At 43.4% G+C, this 23,736-nt stretch overlaps 1 long non-coding RNA gene across 1 annotated transcript; it reads right to left on the bottom strand.

Moving 5' to 3' along the window:
* Nucleotides 1–934: 934 nt before the first annotated feature.
* Nucleotides 935–23,066, bottom strand: LOC111096908. Its single transcript, XR_005361705.1, has 5 exons — nucleotides 22,926–23,066; nucleotides 18,019–18,096; nucleotides 14,384–14,520; nucleotides 3,466–3,575; nucleotides 935–1,047 (listed from the first exon to the last, which is right to left on the bottom strand). It is a non-coding gene; the product is annotated as an uncharacterized LOC111096908 (long non-coding RNA).
* Between the last annotated feature and the right edge of the window lie 670 nt (nucleotides 23,067–23,736).

The following is a 23,736-nucleotide window of genomic DNA, read 5'->3' as shown; positions in this document are numbered from 1 at the left end:
AGATTTTATCTTTAAGTCTTATAGCTTTTGAGCCTCAGTTTCCTTATCTGTAAAATAAATTCACTGATCTTATTTACCTATATTTTCAGACATTTAAAAAACATTTTATTAAAGCATAACTCATACCCAAAAGGCATAAGAATCTTAAGTGTACACCCAGATGGATTTTTAAAAAAGATTTTATTTATTTATGCATGAGAGACAGAGAGAGAGACAGAGACAGAGACACAGGCAGAAGGAGAAGCAGGCTCCATGCAGGGAGCCCAACATGGGACTCGATCCCAGGTCTCCAGGATCCCACCCCGGGCCAAAGGTGGCACTAAACCTCTGAGCCACCGGGGCTGCCCCCACCAGATGGATTTTTACAAAGTTGACGCATTGGTATTCCAGGACAAGAGACAGAACATGATTGGCACCTTACAAGTCCCTGTGTTATGCCCACTGCCAATTCTTTCTACTTCCCAAAGGTTACCACTGTCCTAGCTTCTAACACCAGAGACTCATTCAGAAGTTTTTGTAAATGCAGTCACACACACACTGTGTTTCTGTTGTGTCTTCTTCGGTGACATTCATCTTTGTGTCTTGTAGCACTGCTTTGTTGAAACTATCACTGTATAGTTTCCCTCTGTGGGAATGTACCACCCATATCCATTTTGCTGCTGGACACTCAAGTTGTTTCCAGGGCCCTTTGGCTCTGTTGAACTAAGCTGCTATGAACATTGTACATATCTTTTTGGTACACATATGTACATATTTCTATTGGATGATACCAAGAATGGAATGGCCGAGTCCTAGGGTATGGCTTAGTAGATACTGCCCAGTAGTTTTGGTGAGTAGGTAGTACCAATTTACTTTCCCAACAGCAGCAAATGAGAGTTCCAATTATTTCAAATGATCAGGAAATTTTTTATTGAACTTTATAATATAAATATTTTTTGTCAAATAAATGTCCTTAGCAGGGAGAGAAGCAGTGGAGCATGGAAGCAATCAGACCCAAGTGAGACCTCAGGTGAAGCATGCAGTCATTCTGGTCCATGAAGTTCTTATCTGAAACAGCGTTGATTTTCTTTTAAAAGATTTTACTTATTTATTCATGAGAGACAGAGAGAGAGGGGCAGAGACACAGGCAGAGGGAGAAGCAGGCTCCATGCAGGGAGCCTGACATGGGACTCGATCCTGGGTCTCTAGGATCAGGCCCTGGGCTGAAGGCAGCACTAAACCACTGAGCCACTCGGGCTGCCCCAACAGTGCTGATTTTAAGACCACTTTCATCTGTATTATGAAATTCCATCAGCTGGGCCTGGACCATTTACAAATATGTATATAATATCTCATGGTGTTCATATGCACATATCCACACTGCTGTTTTATGAGAAGTGCTTTGTTCACATAGTTTCTGGCATCTTCCTGTGCTGGGCCCAGAACCAGCTCTGGATGGGTGCTAAACAGCGGACTTAGACGTGTGTGCCATGGCCACGCTGCTTCAAATGCAGAGCTTGAACTGGAGCAAGGACATTGCCTGGCTGAAAGCTTAGGAAGGGCAGGTGGGAAATGACCAGCAGAAATTTGCAAGAGGAGTTCTTGATCCAGAGAGGCATTTCTTCACTCAGGCAGCAAGGCTTAGCTGGCAGGACAGTCAGAGTCCAGAAGCAACCAAGGGCAAAGCAGTGCTTGCGTCACTGTGGCCAAGCCACCTCACTGCTCAGCAGCGCGCACCCCTATCTCCTTTATGGCTGGGCAGGGCGGGCCACCAGCATCCTGCCTGCAGTGCCCTCCTGCATCAAAATCCGGGCTGGGCTGTTGAGTGGATGAAGGCCTGTGGCCTATGCTCAGGCCCCAGCAGCAAGGGAGACTTGGAGAATGAGGAACTGGCATTTTTAGCTTTTGTAGAGGGACAGAGTTCCCAAACCCAGGAAGGGGTTCAGATATGGGGCCACTTGGGCTCTGGTTACTAAGGAGCTAAGGCAATTACCAGTTTGTTCTTCCTGGATTATTTTTTTAATCACAACTAAAGAATATCAAAACATTATTTTATTCTTCATTGTTTTTGCAATTAAAGCGCCCAAGAAGCACATCTTAGACCAACTCTACCCCCAAAGGGTACAATTGTCACAATTGTTTAGAAGTGACACAGCTTCCCAAAACCATGCAAGGTGTATGCAGGAGGATTGGCCAAACCAAGTGGCAGTGGGAACAAACCACTGTAGTTCCCTGTTGTCTCCAGTGCAAAGTTGAACGGGGGGATGAGAGCAGATATCCTGGTCTTATTCCTGGTCATAGTGGGAGAGCATTCATCTTCAACTGAGTGTGGTGTCAAATGTGGGTTTCTCATAGACACTGTTTATCAAGTTGAGGAAGTTCCCTCCTATTCCTAGTTTGCTAAATTCCCTCCTATTCCTAGTTTACCTCCCAGTGAGAAATGGAGGTAAGGTTTTTATCAAATGCTTGTTCTACGTCTATTAAGGACATCATACAGTGTTCTTTAGTCTTTAATATGAATAATTAGGAGTGGTTTTTGAATGTTAAATCAACCCTGAATTTTGGGTTAAATTCCCCTTGGTTATGATATAAAATCCTTTTAGTATATTGTTGGATTCAATTCACTAAATGTTGTTAGGAAACTTTCCATCTATGCTCATGAGGGATATTAGTCTGTAGTTTCTTTATCTTGTCGTGTCTTTGCCTGGTTTTGGTGTTAGGGTAATGGTGGCCTCATAGATTGGATTTGGAATACTCCCTTCACTTCAGTTTTCTGGAAGACTTTGTGTACTTTTTCTTCCACAAACATTTTGTTGAATCCACCAGTGAAGAAGCTATATGTGGCTCGGTTGTGATTTTTTAAAAATTATAATCCAACAAATTTCTACAAGTGACAATCCCAATTGCTATTGTTACCCTCAAGATCGTCACCAGTAATAGGTAGTGTCATTATTGTTGATCATCTCTACTAGCTTCTGGGAAGAATGGGGCTGGCGTCCAAATGATGCTCAGGTGGTACCTCATGGGGCTGAATTCACAAGGAGTGTCTTTCTCGTGTGACCCAGATATTTCAGAAACCAATTGCTTCTGAGAATCAGTACTAACTATTCCAGATGGCTTAGTGATGTTTTCAGGTCCCACAGACCCTGACCCCTCAGCCCCCTCACTCAGGACCCTCAGCCAAGCCTGTACTCAGTGTACTTGATTTGCAGTCCTTCCCCTGAGCCCGTGCTCCCACTGTCCCCCTGCCTGCCCCAATGGCATAGTCTCTCTCTTGCACTGTTCACATTCCCTCTATCCTTCCAGGTCCAACTGGCATCTTTCCCAACTTCGTTGAGAACCCGTCACACCACACAGGCCTTTCCCTGAGTTCTTGTCACACCGACAGCCAGCACCACACAATTAATCCTTTTGCTAAATTTTGCCTTGTTATTTTCTCATTCCTCCATGTTGCTCTCTAACGACATTATAGACCACTTGTCTTACCTTGCCTTGGAACAGCTGACTTGAGGCTGACAGATTTAAGCCTAGACATTGTAGCATATGGTGTAAGTATTTCTAATTTCACAATGCCTGCTCATTCAGCAGCCACTCCCCTAGAAAACAAACACAGGGAGAATGTCTTCTCATATACAATTTTCTCTCATAAATGATGGCCTGTGCTGTATCTCAGATCTGCATACCTTCTAAACATTGCTTGGTTTTCCTCTTGGCAAATTACCTGACCTGACTTTTTAATAAAAATTCTAAGTGCATGTATAACAAAGGAGTACCTCCCAAACCTGAAGGATTTTGCCTACCATTCACCATGAAGTGGAGAGAGTTAGTTTCATGTTTGCCTGATACAAGGCCCATTTGTTCCAGCCCTGGCATCGTCACTTCTTCTGTACTGGGTCTCCCCACTCACTCCTTGGGCCCCCATGACCTTGGCCTGGAAATCCACCAGGGTCCAATTCAGATATATTTTCAAGTGAATGCCATCCACTTCCACTCCCAAGCAGAATTAAATGCTTGAGGGTTGTTTCTAAAACCATACTTTTCTTTGCTTCATCGTATATTATTTTTAAAAAATCTTTAGAACTCATTAATAAAATAAACTTTCATTTAAAAAATAAGAGTGAGTTGATTTCCATCATTAGAGAGTTGGTTAGCATTTCAAAGCTCAGTATTTCAGAGCTTTTGTTCTGATGATCCAAACCCAACCTATCAGCAGTTGTTAAACATGTTTACCACCCAAACCCACAGTCTCAAAATATCATCTCCCTGTCTTCCAGTTCCCCATTTTTCTGGCCCCTGTTTCTCCCTAAGATAATCTTGATGTCTTTTTGTATCTGCTCCTGGTCCTGCTTTGGCCCAGATCTCCTGGCTGTTTGGTTTCTCTTCCCTTTTCCTGCCTTCCCTTGTGGCCTTCCTCACCCTTTGGCTATTGCCGTAACTTTGGCTGGCTCGGCATTAGGTCACACCAGGTTTTGGCCATAAGGAGTCAAAAAGGAGAGCAAGTCTCAGAAACCTTCCTGGCCATAGAGCTGGGGTCGCATGAGGCACTGCAGAAGATTCCATGTTTTCACTTCTTGCCCCAGTGAAAACTGGCTCAATCATGTACCTTTAAAGTTTCCCCTTCTTATGTGATATCTCTGCAGAGCAACTGTTAGCCTGAGACTGAGCAACAGATAGCAGGTGTCTCAAATCCCCCTCATCCTGAGGGTCAGAGGCACTTAGCTCACATACACCTACAGCTTCAGCGAGTACCCAGATCACAGGGCAGTTTAACTGACATTTTGATCATGTGGATTTTATGCAATTATATTTTTGTTTCTATTACATTGCAAACTATTTGGAGAGAAAATTACACTTTAGCCTTAAAAGTCTGATGCTGCATTTTTACAACTCTTCAGTTTACCACACATTCAGGCTTTAATTCTTCTTTAGATGTCATTTCCTTTATATTTTACACACTGGAAGAGAGGTCACTCAATTCTCTACTCCAGGTATATCTCTCTAAAATGGAGAGAGGTTTGGAGAACCTTCCTCTAATAAATGATCTTCTGGATTGAAGGACTGACCTGATGGTTGACCCAGATGGACATACCTAGTTCCCTCTTATTCTCTGGTGCTCAGGTGGGTTCAGCCAATGGGGAGCCTCAGCAGGAGGTGGGTTGAGAAGAGTGAAATCAGAGTATTTATTTCCTTAGCTCCCTTTGGGCAAGGTCACTCTGAGTAAGCTGTATCTCTCAATCAGAGGATCCAGTTCCTCTCAAGGAAGTCATCTCTATGCCTCTTCTCTTCTCCTTCCAGCTTTCCATAACAGTTCTGAGGAGCCACACTCCTGCTTGTGGTTTCCTGACACCCAACCACACCTTTTTCTACTGCTCCTGCATCAATTTCCTGCTGATAGACTTTGAAGAGGGTTTGAACTCCTCATTTAGAATTAATAACAGATTGAAAAAAAATGTTACCCCACATTTAGGTGTTGGGGTCTTGAAGCAATCTCATAAAAAGGAAATCAACCAACTCAAATGGGAGCTCAGTTGAAAAATCCTTTGATTTTACTCAAGGCAGTTGCATCTCAAATATATCACTTATTTAATGAGAGGTGCCATAATGATCATAACTCAGTGTCCTATAACTGCAAATCCTGTATTGGGTTTGATTAAAAGTATTTTTTTTCTCTTTCCTATTTTATTTTTTATTGAGTATAATTGCATATAACATCACATTAGTTTTCAGTGTACGACATAATGACTCAATATTTGAATGTATCATGAAATGATCACTTCAATTAGTCTAGTTAACATCTGTCACCATCTATGGTTACACAATTTTTTCTTGTGATGAGAAATTTTAAGGTCTACTCTCTGAGCAACTTTTAAACATGCAGTACAGTGTTATTAACAATAGTCATCAAAGCTGTACATTACATCCCCATGACTTATTTATTTTATAACTAGCACCTTGTACGTTTTGACTCCCTTTGCCCATCTTGCCGAATCACCACCCTCTGCTTCTGGTAAACACCCATCTCTTCTCTGGATCTGCAAGTTCAATTTTGGGGGGTTTGTGGTCTTGGAGGGTTTGTTTTGGTTCAGTTTGGTTTAGATTCAACAAGTGGTATCATATGGTATTTGCTTTTCTCTGACTTACTTCACTTGGCATAATACCTTCAAGGTCCATCCATGTTGTCAAAAATGGCAACATTCCCTTCTTTTTATGGCTGAATAATATTCGTGTGTGTGTGTGTGTGTGTACACCACATTTTCTTTTCTCATTCATCCGTGGATGGATGGATCATTTCCATATCTTGCTATTGTAAATAATGCTATAATAAACATGGGGATAGATATATATATATTTTTCAAGATAGTATTTTTGTTTTCTTCAGATAAATACCCAGAAGTGGAATTGCTGGATCACATGATAGTTCTATCTGTAATTTGTTAAGGAACATCTATACTGTTTCTCACAGCAGTTGCACTAGTTTACATTCCCACAAAGAGTACATGAGGGTTCCAGTCTCTCCATATCCTCACCAACACTTGTTTTTTTTCATCTCTTTGGTAATAGCCATTCTGACAGGTGTAAAGTGAGGGCTCATTGTGATTTCAATTTGAATTTCCCTAATGATGAGTGATGCTGAGCACTTTTTTCATGTACCTGTTTGCTATCTGTATGTGTTCTTTGGAAAAATGTCTATTGAGATCCTCTACCTATTTTTTAATTGGATTATATATTATGTGAGTTCTTTGTATATTTTGGATATTAACCCCTTATCAGATATATATGATTTACAAACATTTTCTCCCATTCCATAGGTTGCCTTTTCTTTTTGTTGATATGGATGCGAAGGCAATCTAGATGTGGCATCTGTCACCCTATCAGTCTCTAGGGTTGATTCAGCTGATCTGGCTGGCTGAGAAGGTATTCCCTTCCTCCCTCACCATTCCATGTGTATCCCTCCCAAAGCAGACAACCTTCCCTGATAGAGGAGGGTCATTCTTGGGTCAAGAGTATACAAGTATTGGCCCTCTTCTGCTAAAAACTCTAAACAAGCCCACAAGGTCCATGTTGTTGATGGCTTCCTTTGCTGTGCAGAAGTTTTTTAGTTTAATGTGGCCCCATTTGTTTATTTTTGCTTTTATTGACATGGCTTTTGCTGTCAAATCCAAAAAATCGTCGCCAAGACCAATGTCGAGGAGCACTTCACCTATATTTTCTTTTAGGATTTTTATGGTTTCAGGTCTTATGCTCAAGTCTGTCATTCATTTTTAGTTATTCTTATGTATGATGTAAGATAGAGGTCCAGTTTCATTCTTTTGCATGTGGCTATCCAGTTTTCCCAATATCATTTATTGAAGAAACTGTGCCCTTTCCCCATTGTATATTCTTGCCTCCTTTGTCATAAATGAATTGACTATATATAAGCAGGTTTGTTTCTGGGCTGTCTATTCTATTTCATTGATCTATGTATCTTTTTTATGCCAATACCACAGTTTTGATTACTGTAGCTTTATGATGTAGTTTGAAATCAGGAAGTGTGATGCCGGGCAGACCTGGTGGCCCTGTGGTTTAGTGCCATCTTTGGCCTGGGGTGTGATCCTGGAGACCCGGGATCAAGTCCCACGTTGGGCTCCCTGCATGGAGCCTGCTTCTCCCTCTGCCTGTGTCTCTGCCTCTCTCTCTCTCTCTCTGTGTCTGTCATGAATAAATAAATAAAATCTTAAAAAAAAAAAAAAGGAAGTGTGATGCCTTCAGCTTTGTTTTTCTTTCTCAAGATTGCTTTGGCTACTCAGGGTCTTTTTTTTTTTAAGATTTTATTTATTTATTCATGAGAGACACACACACACACACAGAGGCAAAGACACAGGCAGAGGGAGGAGCAGGCTCCATGCAGGGAGCCTGACGTGGGACTCGATCCCAGGACTCCAGGATCAGGCCCTGGGCTGAAGGCGGCGCTAAACTGCTGAGCCACCCAGGCTGCCCAACTCAGGGTCTTTTAATTAAAGTCTTAAGATTGCAAAATTACTAGAAAAGGAGTAAATACCATCAAAGTTGTTTTGAAATGTGTTTTAAATGGCACCTGAAATTTGGAATGGGAATCTTGAAAACTGGAATCTTAAACTCTTTGTCTCTTTCACCATGAAGGGTAAGGGAAAGTTGTGTTGTAATTTTATGCCACCAGTATAAACAACTCTATTCCACTCTGCTCAGCCAGTTGGTGATTAGGGGAGAGCAAGATTCAGCCTGAGAACCAAGCCTGCACAAAGTCCTCAGGCAGTCCAACCTCCTGAGCATATCCTACAGGCCAGGACCTGTGCCCAACATGTCACATGCATTTTCATCCATCCTCTGCTCAATCTTTGGGAGGGGCCTTATAGCCCCACGTGACCACAGGGTCCCTCCTCATCACTTGCCTCTGGACCTGCTATGCTTTGGGCTCCTTAATTTCATGATATTCCCACAGGCTACAAAGGCAAAGAGACAACCTCTCACTTGGAAGAAGATATGCAGGGGACACCACAGAGCAGGGAGCCTGATGTGGGGCTCCATCCCCGGGATTATGACCTGAGCTGGAGGCAGATGCTTAACTGACTGAGCCACCCAGGAGCCCTAAACTTTCAATTTTTTTCTCTACTACCAGTCTGCTTGTGGCCTCCAGTTGTCAGCTCTGCCTCTTCAGAAAAGGACTAAAGCCTTGAGGAAAGCAGGTACTTCTGTAATTCTCCTAAGGATAGCTTTAGGGAATAGTCTTATCTCCAGAGGATGCAGGATGCCAGGCAGTTTGGAGCAAGCTTTCTGCTTTCAGGCCCCCATGGAGCTCTCCAAGTGTGAGCATCTCTCTCCATAGCTCTTGTCTTCCCTTCCACACGCTCATCCTCAAGGACATCCAACTAAGACAGGGCTAATCCAGCCCTATGCCTCCAGCCCACATCCAGATGCAAGAGGAGCACAAACATTCAATGGGAGAGCTCAATGAGAAGGGTTGTCTATGACTCAAGAGGGAGGTGGCCTTCCCTTGACACTGAGCCAGACAGGTGTGGGACACAGTGGGCAGAGCAAAGAAACTGGTCATACCCCTTCCTTCTTACCATGCTTCCATCTGAGATTTAGAATTAAATCTGGGAGGAGTTGACTTTTTTAAAAAGATTTATTTATTTATTTATTTGAGAGAGAGAGCAGAAATAGGAGGGGCAGAGGGAGGTTTGAGCAGCAGAGAATCTCAAGCAGGCTCCATGCCCAGTGTGGAGCTCGATGTGGGGCTCCACCCCCAGGACCCCGAAATCACCACCTGAGCTGAAATCAAGAGTCAGACGCTCATTGACTGAGCCACCCAGGAGCCCCTGGGGAGTTGACATTTTAAATTAAATGGGCACTGGATGCTTCCAACCCTCAAAGTAAAAGTAAGTCCCAGATGGCGAGGAGTCAGGAATGGAAATTCAACTGAGTATGTTTAAAGACAGAAAGCAAAATAAAGCCTTTTCTTGTTGTGCCCCTGTCAGGTCAGCCTACTAAGTAGGTTTCCTTTCTCCAGGCCCAAGAGACTCTGTCCTCCCTGGGGAAATCCTTCTTGCTTTGGGTTTATTCCAGACTATTTGGATCTGACCTATGAGTATAGACTATAAGAAGATAGAGTCTATCTGACTTAGAGGCCATGCTACTCAGCTGCCTGGTGCATGCTTCCGGAGGGAAAGTGAGGACAGGGCCCACCCCAGCTCAGACAGAAGCTAGGCAAAGGGAAATTATAAGAAGGAAAAAGTGTGTAGAGATGATGACTTTCAGAAACCCTCAGTCTGGACACACCAGTAAAAATAAAACAAGTAAACAAAAACAGATCAGAATGGTAAAGAAGAGGGCTGCCCACGCAAGGAAGCATCTGTGGCTTCCCCAAGTGACAGGGGACATGATGGGTCTTTCTGCTCACACATACCCTTGGCCTTTAGACCAGCTGGAGAATCTCTATTTGGGGCCTTGGTTTTCCCTACTGTCAAAATAGACACCAGAGCTGGTTCCAACGACCTTACACGAGTGGCACAGGAGTCAAATACAATTTCATGGCCTTAAATGAAAAAGAAACTCTGAAGACTAGCCACACTGTACCCAAAATTTCTCTTGTCGTCATCACTGCCAATTACTGAGGCCTTTATGGAGCCTGGTTACCTCTGTAATTCTCCTAAAGATATATTTAGGCCATTCTTGCTTTGTAACTCTCTTCAGGACTTTGTAATAATACAGTATTCTGCTAATTTTAAACATGCGCAGTCCCAGCTCACAAACAAGCTGTGTTCCTAAAAGTAGATGTGCAGGTTGGTTTGTTGGCTCTCAGAACTCACTAGCACATAAAAACAGTGTGAAAACAAATCGATGATAGCATGGGCAAACTGGTACGAAATAATACTGTTGCGATACGGTAATAAAGTCAAGAAGAAAAACACATGCATATTATAAATGACCAAGTAATAGTACACTGATTCGCTTAAATCCAGGTACTTAAAAAATTCTCCACGAACACTTGAATGTTGCTGTTTCCTGCATCTGGAAGCCTTGTGCTGGGTAAAAAGCCCATGGAACAAGGGGAGATGTGGAAAATTGTGATGGAATTCCTGGCAAGTCAGAGCAACCCACACATTTCCCCTCTCGGACTTCCCTTACCGGAGCCAGCCTCCTGAACCGTCTCTATCCACCGACCACTTCCTGGCTCCACCCCACCCTTAACACATTTCTCCATCTTCCTCCTCTACCTGTAGCAGGAAGGACAGCCACACACAAGGTGTCAAGGTTTAGAGAAAAAGAGTCTGCCATTTCTATTTTCATATTTACTGAGATAATTTAACTGCAAAACAGAAAAGAAAGCTGTAAGTCCTCAATTGCCAGATTCTAACCCAGCCTGATCTGAGTGGCCAGATGTGCTTTGGTGGCACCACATCTGACCCGAAGGGACCCTCTGAGGGCCCATTCTAAATCAGTCTCTCTCTAGCATGAGTTTCCCCATTTAGGGCTGCAGACCACATGCCAGTAAAAAATAAAAATGTGGGGCCCCATATTTTAATTAAAACTATTAAGAATTTCAAGACGATGACCAGAAGAGCATTCTATTCAGTCACAGGGCACCTATGCTGTGTCACTGTACAGGCTGCATACACCCTGAATGTGGCACCAACCTGCTGAACAATCTTGACTCTCCTGGGTCATGACTATTTCCTGTCCAGATCTCCCAGGTGAGTTTCTTTAGCCTCCTTCTGTTAGAAAGGCACCTCTGGCTCCTGGCCTTAGAGACTCCCTTTGCTCCAAGGGCCAAAGTCCATGGGCTAAGCAGGTAGTGCTCTAACCCAGCACTTTCGCTCTAGTCTCACTGGAACTCTGTACCAAACTTCCCCTAGTTTGAGCTTCTGAGAATTAGAACACAGTGCTCTGGGGCAGAAGCAACAGGCATATGGCCACAGGGTCACAGTGGGTCCTTCCTGTTTTAGCACCTGTTTGCTCACTGGCCAACACTTTCAGCATGCTGGCTATATGCAGGCCTTTCTTCAGTCCTTTAGGCAACATTAAACCCCAGTGTGATTATTCATATTATGTATCAGCTTGACCAGACCACAGGGATGCCCAGATATTTGATCAAACATTATTCTGTGAGGGTGATTTTGAACGAGAGCAACATTTGACGCAGCGGGCTAAGTAAAGCAGATGGCTCACCCTCTATGGGGTGGGCATCATCCAAACAGGTGAAGGCCTGAGTAGAACAAAAAGGCTGACCCTCTCATGACTAAGGGAAAAAACATCTCCCGCCTGATTGCCTTGAGCTGGAACATCGGTCTTCTGCCGTCAGACTCAGACTGAAACATTGGATCCTCGTGGGTATCCCACCTGCTGGCTTCTGGCTTGGGACTTCCACCATCAGAGCTCCTGGGTCTTCAGCTTGCTGATTACAGAGCTTGGGACTTGTCAGCTTCTGTGGTCATGTGAGCCAGTTCCTTATAATAAATCTCTATCTACTTACCTACTATCTATCTATCTATCTATCTATCTATCTATCTATCTATCTATCTATCATCTATCTATCTATCATCTACCATATCTATAAAATAAATGTTTGCTTTTATATGTCAATAGGAATGTATCTATATGTATGTCCTATCAGTTCTATTTCTCTGGAGAGCCCTAACAGAACCAGTCTGTCCAAAAACTGCAGTTAAGGTTGAACTGCAGTTATGCTCATAACGACAAGCAAGTGGCCAAAAGCCACCAGAAACACCACTGTAGTTGACCTAGTAGGGTTTATTACTCATCATACTGGAGAGAATGTTCACCAAGGGACCTGTGGGGCATTGGCATAAGAGGGTATTAGAAAGAACTACAGTAGAATCGGGGCTTTGAGAGTACTTGAGAAGGACCCTGGATTGCACAAAAAGATGAGGACAAAAAAGTGAGACAATTCTGTGATTGAGTATCTCAACGAAACTTATCTAGTGGAGGGTTCACTAGAGCAGGGATAAAGCTGTAGCTGGTAAAACAGCAGCAGTCTCGGGGTGCTGGGTGGCTATCGGTTGAGCATCCACCTCGATGCTCAGGTCAGCCCAGGTGATGATCTCTGGGTTGTGAGATCGAGCCCCATATCCCATCGGGCTCCTCGCTCAGTGGGGGGTCTGCTTGAAATGAGAGGGGTCTCTCCCTCTGTCCCTTCCCCTGCTCATGCCCCTGCTCTCTCTCTTATTCTCTCTCTCAAATAAATAAATCTTAAAAAAAAAAAAAAAAGCAGCAGCCATTCACATAGCCAAGATGGGGATTTTTAAAAAATTTTGTGGGTGGCACAATAACTGTGTTTGTGCTTGGACGAAATTATGAAGTGACCTTGTTTTGTCTCACTTTACCACGATTTCACAGTGGCCTTTCCTGATGTTGGTGCTCTGTGAGGTCTTTTACGCCCCCGCCCCATGTCCAGTCATTTCTACTTCCCCTAGTTCTCCCAACACCTGCCCCTCCACCGGGAAGAGAGCCAAAAGTTTTACTGGGGAGGCAGATGGGTTGGACGTCCCCTGTGCCAGATGGAGGGACCCCAGGACCTTCTGAGGGCAGTAGCCGCGACACACACAAGCTTTTCTCTTGCTTATTGTGACTCCCTTTCTAAAGTCCCTTTACCACCTATTACCAGAAACCAAGGGCTGTGCTGAGCCTTTTACATATATTCACAAATTCAAACCTTAAAACAACCCTAGAAAGCAAGTACAGGATTGTTTTCATTTATTGATGAGGTTGTCATGGCAAAACGAGGTAAACAATTGTCAACAACAAAAACTACTGTCCACCCACCATTACAAAGACTGTCTTGTGCTTGATCATGTAGCACAGTGCTGCATCTGTATATCACAGCAAAATCAGAGAAGCTCCCCTTCTGTCTGCACACTATTTCCAGAGTAAAATACCCTTTGGCCCTGGATTTAAAACCTGCACTGCTCCCCACTGCCTAAGAATCAAGTCCAAATGCCCTAATACCAAGACCCTATCCAATCTGGCTCTCAACTACTCTGTCATCATTTGTTCTCCTTTTTTTCCTACGTGAGTCACATCCATACATCACTGAACCTACCAAACGCACCTCCACGTCTGTAGCGAGAATATTCCCATCTCCCTACCCCGATCGGAATTCCAGCCCACCTTTCCAACTCAGGCTTCCTCTGTGCAGTTTTCCTGGCAAGTATCCTGTGCTGCATCACATTGGGGGTTTTGTTTTTGTTTTTGTTTTTTTGCATCACCCATGTTGTCTCAATGAGACCTACGGCAGGTAGTTTGCAAGATGATCACAGAAGTTTCTCCCATGCCTATCTATACACATGCCCCTACACAGTATGACTTGCCTTTTCCACTTCTACAGCCAAGAGGGTCTATGTCTCAGTCTCTGGATCTGAGTTTGAATCTAAATCTGACTTGTTTGGGCCAATGGAACATTAGAGAACTCTGACAGCACCATGTAATGAGTCTGGGCTAGCCAGAGAAGGGTGAGTAACCATGAGGAGCAGAGATGGGTTATCCTAGCTGGTCAGCCAAAGACGAGCTGTTCTAGACCAAGCAGTCTGCTAACTGCCAAATGTAAGAGTGAAGCCCTTCTAAATCATCCGGCCCCAGCAAGGCTGGCCTAAACAGAAAAGGCTCCCAGCCAACCTATGGAATTGTGGACAAAATAATAAATGTCTTGGGGTGCCTACGTGGCTTGGTCGGTTGGTTAAACATCCAACTCTAGATTTAGGCTCAGGTCAAGATCTCAGGTCCTGGGATGGAGCCCTGCATCTGGCTCCACACTTGTCTGGAGTCTGCTTCTCTTCTCTACCCCTCCCCCACCTCTCTCTCAAATAAATAAATAAATCTTTAAATACTACTAATATAATAATAATGAAGGTTTGTTTTTGTATGCCATTACATTTTGGGACGGTTTGTTCCACAGCAAAACATCAACTGCAGTCGAAAGAAGAAAAGGCAGTGCTTCTGGGTGCCCTACACAGGTTCAGTGATGTTCCGCTTGATTGCCGTGGGCCTGATCGTGGCTCCCCTGATAGACTGTAATAAAAACACACCCAATCATGAATTATCAGGTATTGAGTGCTTATCATTTAAGGCTAATAGTTTTAAACACCTCATCCTTTTTAATCCTCTCAGCAGCCCCATGAGACAGGAACTATTAGTTCTTTGCAGATCAGAAAAACGAAGCACTAGGTTAAGTAACTGGTCCACGGTCACAGAGGTAGTGAGTAGCAGTTCTGTGGCTTGAACCCAAGTGTTTTTTTTTTTGTCTTTCCAGAAGCCTGTGCCACTTTGGCTCTGGCCTGTTGATAGCTGTTAAGAGACTGCACTGTCTCCTTTCCTCTCTTCCTCTTCCTCCAGACCTTCAGGGATCCTGCAGCCTGGCAGTTCCCCGGGTGGTTACTGGTCTCATGCAATTTTAGCTCTTAGAGGATTGCAAGTGCTTCTTACACATCTCTTTTATTTCTTGTTTGCTTTATCTTTTCTAAAGCTCAAAACAAAGAGGAGAGAGCACAACCTGCTCCCTCCAGGCGGCTTCAGAAAGAGAGCCTTCCAGAACTGGCAGCCAGCATTTAGCCAACACCATCCCAGCCCCAGGTTGCAAGTGCCTTAGAGGAGGGGCTGGCTGGGGCCCGGTCCCAGCGCCAGGCACAGGGCTGGCATGCCCCAGCAAGCATCGGGGGCCGAGTTTTTTAAATTTGTTAAGGAATTTTTTTAAAAGAAGAAAAGTCTAGAGTGATCCCTACCTCCCCTCCCTCCCGGATAGGGTCTCCAAGCCCCCTTTCCTCCTCCCCTTCCTTTTCCTCAGTGCTTCCCTCCCTCGCTCCTTCTCAGCCCTCCACTTCCCGCCGCCCTCTCCCTCTCCCTCTTCACTCGCCAGATCACCTTTCCTTCTGGTAAAGCCTGACCTATAGTAACTGCGCCTAATTCAGATCAGTGTTCCTGAGTTACCATGGCAACCGGCTGCTGCTAAGGCTTTTCAGCAGTCCCTTCTCCCCTATATTTTAAATAGAAAATCTGCATGCTGCATCTTGTCCTTCCCCACTTGCCGCTGCCAGTTTGAGCAAAACTCCAGCCCCAGATTCTCTACCACCTTTAAATGTTGTTAAGCAGCCATATCCCCTTTACATTATTCTGGATGTATTTTGAATCCCTTCAGATATAATGTCATCTGTTTAGTTAATTCCAAATACATCAGTCCACTTTTCTCGGTGGAGTGTACCTGGCTTACTGAGTGAGGGTGGACAAGTTGAATCTGTCCTTATGCAGAGGCGGCGACAGGAGCTGAATTGTGCACACTGAGCAGGCCCGGTTCTGGTGGCAGCACCCGTGCCTCCTGGGGGAAGGCTGGAGCAAACCAAAACTGCCCCAAGGAAATTGTCCAGGCGGCCTGGAGCAGGCAAGAGCTTGTGAAAACAGGAAAACACCCAGAACTCAGCATCCCCTCTAAGCCCTTGCTGAGCAGAAGATCATAAATCTGTTGCAGAGGTAAAAAAATGTCCTTTGAAATCAAGCAGAGGGATGCCTGGGTGGCTCAGCAGTTGAGAATTGCCTTTGGCTCAGGGCATGATCCTGGAGTCACGGGATCGAGTCCCATGTCGGGTCCCTGCATGGAGCCTGCTTCTCCCTCTGCCTGTGTCTCTGCCTCTCTCTCTCTCTCTCTGTGTCTCTCATGAATAAATAAATAAAATCTTGGGGATCCCTGGGTGGCTCAGCGGTTTGGCGCCTGCCTTTGGCCCACGGCCTGATCCTGGAGTCCGGGGATTGAGTCCCACATTGGGATCCCGGCATGGAGCCTGCTTCCCCCTCCTCCTGTGTCTCTGCCTCTCTCTCTCTCTCTCTCTATCATGAATAAATAAATAAATCTTTAAATAAATTTTTAAATAAATCTTTAAATAAATAAATAAAATCTTAAAAAAAAAGAAGTCAAGCAGAGTGAATAACTGAGTGTTATTCTTGACTTTCTTACTGAACTTCCTGTGCTGTGTGAGCTTGGGCAAGTTCCTTACCTTCTCTGCACCATCTCAGTAGTCTGTCTTTCACAGTTATTGGGGGGAAAAACTGGACTAAGTATGTAAAAGGACCAAGAGTAGTGTTCTTGGCATACGAGGTAAAGACTAACTGCCGTTATTCTAGTTACTATCCTAGGCAGAGTCTTCCAAGGCGGCATGGAGGTGCAAAGCCAGAGTGGGATCCCAAGAAGCCAACACTAAGGTTACCGAATAATCAATCTAGCTTCATAGCTGCTAACCAAACCAGAAACCATGGTCTGAACACACCGAGGTTCAGGATATGAGCTGTACTCAGAAGCTAAGCCACAGGGCCTCCTCAGGTACTGTTGCAAGAGCAACATCCTAGAGTTGTCAGGAGGAAGAAGTTGACCCATTGAAGGAACCATATACTGATGGCTTTCAAAGTCCCCCCCACACACACACCTTCTCCTTGGGCTCCTGCAGCTGGAATGGTATTAGGCAGGGCCAAGACTAGGTGTGGAACAGTATAAAGGAAAGAACTTGCACAGGCCCAGGAAAAAAGGCTGAGCAAACAGATAAAGAGCCACTTGACCTGGGCATGAATTGGGTTTGGTTCCAAGGCTGGAATATTAAACTTGAAAAATATGGCAGCATGCAGAAGAGTCTTCAGTGGGGTGCACAGCAGGATGGTAACTGAGACATTTCCTGAGTTCAAGGACAACAGAGGCCAGAGCAGCATGGCTGTACATACTGAGACTATATCTCAAAAAGCAACCACAGCCCCAGGCGCCCTTCTAGGACATACCAGGAGGGCTGGGAAGAGGTCAGATAGAGCCAGCGGTGATTCCTTCTTTGGAAGCTGTTTCCCAGGCAGAGGGAGCAGGAAACAAGACCGAGAATTTGGCACCTCTTGGAAGGTGATGGGATACAGTTTTAGAAAAATTTAAGTGAGAGATTGCAGTTAAAGCTTCTCCTGATGGCAGAAGAAGAAGGGGAGCCAGCTGTACTTCCAGAGGCAATGGTCGCATGAGTCAGCCATGAACTCGCTGAGACAAAACTGATGATTTTGTCACAATTCAGGCATTGCTGATTGGAATACAAAAAGTATAACCCCCATGGAAGGGATTAGGAAACTGGAACGTCTAGAAAAAGATCACATGCAATTACCACTTAATACAGCAACTCACCCACCCTTTACATGCCTGCTTATCTTAAAATTTCACCTTAAAAAGTCACCTCTTCCTTTTTTTTTTTTTTTAAGATCTTATTTATTTATTCATGAGAGATACACAGAGAGGCAGAGACATAGGCAGAGGGAGAAGCAGGCTCGATGTAGGGAGCCCCACGTGGGTCTTGATCCCAGGACACCGGGATCATGACCTGAGCCAAAGGCAGACACTCAACCACTAAGCCACCCAAATACCCAAAAGTCACCTCTTCCAATAGACTTCCCTTGACTTCTCCAGCTAAAGGAGAAGTTACCTTACCCTGTCACCTCTATTCGGTCAGCGTATTCATTCTCTTCTTGATTTTTATCATGAGTCAAATTCCCCTTACTTACCTATCATGTTCACTTGTTTGTTTTCTCTCTTAAAAGTAAGTTCATTCCAAAATACAAAGGGAAGAAAGACCAGTGACCCTGTGGAAAAGAGGGGCTAGATAAGAAGGCAATTCACAGAAAGAGAAACTCATGGTCCTTCAACATTTGGAAAGATGTTCAATCTTTCTCACAGTAATAGAATTATTTATTAGAACCATGATACCTTTTCTCCTGGCCAGACGGACCCCCAAAAATCCAAAAATTGGAAAAGGTATTTTGTGGAGGAGGCAATGGAAGAGCTAACATATTCATGCATTCTGGTTGGCCAAGAAAAAGATTGGGAATCTGGAATATCCAGCGAAAATAAAGTACATGTGATATGACCTTTGACAGAGCAATCCTTCTTCTAAGAACCTTTCACACAGATACACTGACAAAAATATGCAATATCACCAGCATAAAGCTATGAATTACAGCACTGTTTGTAATCAGTATCAAGGGCCTGGAAACAGCCCAGTTTTCTATAAAGAGGGAACTGGAATGAATAAAATAGACTACATCCATGCAGTGGAACACAATACAGCTACACAAAGGAATGAGGAGGATCATCATCCACTGTTCTAGAGCTATCACTTGCCCGTTCACTTATGTCGTTAAGTGAACAAAGTCATGGTGCAGGACAGCGTGTGTTTGTGCATGGTTCCAAAGTCAAAACCCTAAGACAAGACTCCTTCAGTCAAGTCTAGTTTCCATCCCTACCCCTCTCCATCCCATTTCCTCCTGTCCCCATAAGTATTCACAGCAATAGTAAGTGTATATATAGAATTAGCTCAGCACACACACTTGGTTTCCTATTACTACTGTGATAAGTCACCCCTAATTTAGTGGCTTAAAACAACATACATTTCTTCTAGAAGCCACAATTCTGAAAGGAGTCATGTGGGGCTAAAATCAAGGGGCTGGTACTACTGATTCCTTCTGGAGGGGAGAATTCAGTCCTTTGCCTTTTCTGGCTCCTAGGGGCTGCCTATATTCCATGACTTGTCACCCTTTCCTTCCTCCTCACAACGCATCTCTCCAGTGTCTACTTCCATCCTCACACCGCCTTCTCTTCTATGTGTATCAAGTATCCCTCTGCTTCCCTGTTATAAGGATCCCTGTGATTACATTGAAGGCCCATCTGGGTGATAATTCAGGATAATCTCCCAATCTCAGAAGCCTCAACTTAATCATATCCGCAATGTTTGTTTTCACCATGTCAGGTAACATTCAGGTTCCAGGGCTTAGGACCTTAGGATCTTTGGGGCCCATTTTCAGCCTACATATTTTTGCACAAAATTTTTTAAATAAATGATAAATTAAAATCTATTGAAAATTATTACTTATAAGGGAGGGAGGAAATAAAGACACATGAAAACTATATTTGACTGAATGTATCTTGTTTTATGGTTTTGACTTTGGAACTATGTAAATGTCTTGTGCAACTATAAAACAAAAATTAAAAAGTCAATAAAAAGAAAAAAAATGAAACAAATCTAACAACACATCTGATTGATGGCTTACCCATATAATCTAACAGGTAGTAATGTAACTTTAAAACACAGCTCTTTAAAAAAAGGAGGGGGGCACCTGAATGGCTCAGTGGTTGAGCATCTCCATTTGGCTCTAGTTGTTTTTTTTGTTTTGTTTTTTTTAAAGATTTTATTTATTTGTTCATGGGAGACAGAGAGAGAGAGTGAGAGAGAGAGAGGCAAAGACACAGGCAGAGGGAAAAGCAGGCTCCATACAGGGAGCCCGATGTGGGACTCGATCCCAGGACTCCAGAATCACACTCTGGTCCGAAGTCAGCGTCTAAACCCCTGAACCATCCAGGGATCCCCAAGCCTGGGTTGTTATCCCAAGATCCTGGGATTGAGTCCCGCATCACCCCCCGCAGGGAGCCTGCTTCTCACTCTGCCTATGTCTCTGCCTCTTTCTCTGTGTCTCTCGTGAATAAATAAATCAAATCTTTAAAAATAATAATAATAAAACAGTAATTTGGGGGAGAGGGACAGGGTGGGGTGGGTGAGATAGGTCATGGGGGTTAAGGAGTGCACTTGTCATGGTGAGCACCAAGTGATATATGGGATTGTTGAATCACTGTATTGTACATCTGAAACTGATATAACACTGTATACTAACTAACTGGAATTAAAATAAAAACTTTAAAAAATAAAAATAAATAAAACACAGTAATTTGTACCTCAGCAGTAAAGAAGATTCTAACACCAAAGAATTGTGCACACACACAAAATTACACAGTACTCAATAATCATACTTTTAATAATATTATTAGTGTAATCTGTAAGCTATTATCCATATATAGTAAGACAAAGCAAATAAGCAAATGTGTTAATATTATTCAGAATTTAGATTTTTGCACACTTGAAAAAAGACATAAAATCAAAGAAGTTGAAATAAATTTCTGTGATTTTTAAGTTTGGAAATAACAATGTGAAATCATGATGATTGATTTTACTCTTAAAGAAATATTCATCAATTCTGTCTGCTAAGATGTATAAAAAGCAATAAGCAACTCAGTAGCAATAAACACCTCTGACCCTCAGACTGGAGTCTTTTTTTTTTTAAGATTTTTAAAAAATAATTTATTTATTTATTCATGAGAGACAGAGAGAGAGAGAGAGAGAGAGTGAGGCAGAGACACAGGCAGAGGGAGAAGCAGGCTCCCTGCGGGGAGCCTGACGTGGGAATCAATCCCGGGTCTCCATGATCAGGCCCTGGGCTGAAGGCGACGCTAAACCGCTGAGCCACCCGGGCTGCCCTTTTTTAAAGATTTTATTTATTTGAGAGAGAGAGAGAGAGAACACCCGTGGGAGGGGAGGGTGGGGGGCAGAGGGAGAAGCAGACACCCCACTGAGTGGGGAGCCTGACTTGGAGCTCGATCCCAGGACCCCGAGATCATGACTTGAGTCAAAGGCAGATGCTTAACCAACTGAGCCACCCAGGTGCCCCAGATTGGAATCTTTAAAGGCCATTTCTCACTAAAAGGAACTAGGTCTCTATGAAGAAATGGGTGATTTCAGGTCTGGGATGTGACATATACAAGATGAACCAGGAAACATCTTTCATAACAGAAAACAAGGGCTGCTAGAAGCTTGTCAAAGGTCTCAGGAGCCACATTAATGGATTTCACTGGGCAAAAATGAGCAATTTGCCTATAATAACACCTGCACTAGGGGTGCCTGCGCTTTGGCTCAGGTGATGATCTCATGGGTCCTGGTGTGGAGTCCTGCTGCTCAGCAGGGAATCTGCTTCTCCCTCTGCCTCTTCCCTACCCTCATGCTGGCACACTCTATCAAATAAAAAAATACAATATTAAAAAAATAATAATGCCTGCAGTAGGTTGAGATATCTGAAATGATTAAATCCGTGTGCTTATAATTATACTTTTGGAAAACCCCACTGATCACCTTTGGAGGATACGAGGGTATTAACTCATTCTAGAAATTGATAAATAATTGGAAGGAATCATTTCCCCTGATTTTCCTGTATGAAATGTATTTCAAAGTAACCATCCAGGTAATGAGAGAAATTTCTCCTTTATAAGAGATTCAAGCTATTGAATGCAAAATAAATGGTACAGCTAGGATATTGCCATTTTGCAACCCTTGATGAAATAATGTGTCCAGGCAGTTGTCAACAATAACTGCTAAAAACCACTAGGGCAAAAGGCCAGCAAGGAACTGTTAGGTTTTTAATATTCATCTTTATTAATTTTGTCATAGATGTGCACCTGAGGTTTTTGGTTCAAAGGCAAATTTCTTTTTATACTCCCAGCAAGATCATAAGCCAGAGGAACATGATAGCACTATTCTCTCATGCTTAGCAAACCCCGCAGGGTGCCAGGTAAGAGCCAGCAGGAAAAAAAAAAAAAAATGCCCCACGCCACTGGGGATTTCACCCCATAGGTGAGATACAGAGAAACATGTATTTCTTGTTTCTGAAGGGCAAACACATCACTTTCCCCCCATCACCTTTTGAAAGTGTCCTTGGGTATCAGATGGAAGAGATCCTCACCCTAACCTTTTGGTCTGAAATTAAATCTCTGAGGGAAAGATAAGGCCAGTATCTTTAGTTTTACAACTCAGAGATCTCTCCAAGGCCCTGAGTCTCTTACCACCAGTTAGGAAGATCTCATAGGAATGCTCTCACTATCTAATCAGTCACAAATTGCCTTCTAAGCTGGCTCTCATGTCAGGAAAAAAGTCAGTAAAATTTGTTGAGAAAGCCCCAACTGTGCAGAAACATGTTTTCCTTTAAAATCTCATAAAAACTTTATAATAATAATGGATCAGGATAATATACCTGAAGCCACTGATCAATCTTTTATCATCAAAAAAACAGACAACCAGACATTACATGCTTCGTGATGTGATACAATAGGAAACTCTCAGTACTTCCTTTGAAGTGTTCTTGTCAAATAAGGAAACTAAATCTAATCAAGCCTCTAGACCCAACTACCAGTTTATAAGAAATAAGGAGTAGAAGAATATGTTAGATGATGCCAGAGGGATGCAATAAGCCAAAACCAGGTTCTGGGAAATTCTACAGGATAAGTGACTTGGTTTCTACAATGCATAAGTAGCAAGCAAGAAAGGGGGGGGTTGAGGGGTATATGTGGAAATTCAGAAATTAAAAAAGACTTAAAAGATCTAGCAACCAATTGGTGTAGCTAGAATTTGTTTGGATCATGAATCCAACATATTAAGTAAAACAAACAAAAAACTATGAGCAATCAGAGAAATTTGAACACTGACTGGATATCAGATATTAATGAATTATCCTTAGTTTTAAAGGTACAATCGTGGTATTATTGTCCTCCTTTAAAAAAGATTTTATCTCTTAGGTATACATTTGGAAATACTTACAGATGAAGTAAGACGATAATTGGGATTTGTTTTAAAATAACGAGTTGGGGGGCAGCGCGGGTTGCTCAGTGGTTTAGCGCCGCCTTCAGCCCAGGGCCTGATCCTGGAGACCCGGGATCAAGTCCAACATCAGGCTCCCTGCATGGAGCCTGCTTCTCCCTCTGCCTGTGTCTCTGCCTCTCTCTCTCTCTGTCTCTCATGAATAAATAAATAAAATCTTAAAAAAAAAAAAAAAAAAAAGACTATGTGGCCCTACTCCTCCACTCTCCTTCCCATCTTCTTGCGGTAATTTTAAGGATAGGGGTCCTTTCCTCCAGCTGGTGGGCCTGGGTTTGTCGCCATTTGGGGCATAGTTAGCAGGAGAGCAATGCAAGGTGACCAGCAGTGGGGTTAGATTTTACGGCCACCACAGGTCTGACAGGCTCTGCCACATGCTCTGAGTTACTGGGAACGTTATGGTAGGAAACCAGACAATCAGACAAGACTGAGCTCATTGCCCCAGGCAGGGTTCCAGAAAGTGTGACAGGCTCCGGCCCCCCTGAGGCTTGGCTTCTCCAGCCACAATTGTCTACTTCACCTCTAACGAATGAGTATTCAGAACCTACCCCCTCCTAGGTGAGGAGGAGAAGCGAGGTATCATTAACAGATGGGAGTTCCATTGAAATGTTTAAAGGCCAATGAGGCGTCTTTAATTCAGCTTTGCACTTTAATTATCAAAATGAAATAGGAGCATATCTATACTAAAAAAAATGCAAATGAGCAAAATGAAATCCTTTCAGTCTTGAAAACATGTGACTACTTTACTATAGAA

The sequence above is a fragment of the Canis lupus genome, chromosome 7 (assembly GCF_011100685.1).
Source record: "Canis lupus familiaris isolate Mischka breed German Shepherd chromosome 7, alternate assembly UU_Cfam_GSD_1.0, whole genome shotgun sequence".
In the NCBI taxonomy this organism is placed as follows: domain Eukaryota; kingdom Metazoa; phylum Chordata; class Mammalia; order Carnivora; family Canidae; genus Canis; species Canis lupus.
Note: the sequence above shows the minus strand (reverse complement) of the source record. Positions and strands in the feature narration are given on the sequence as shown.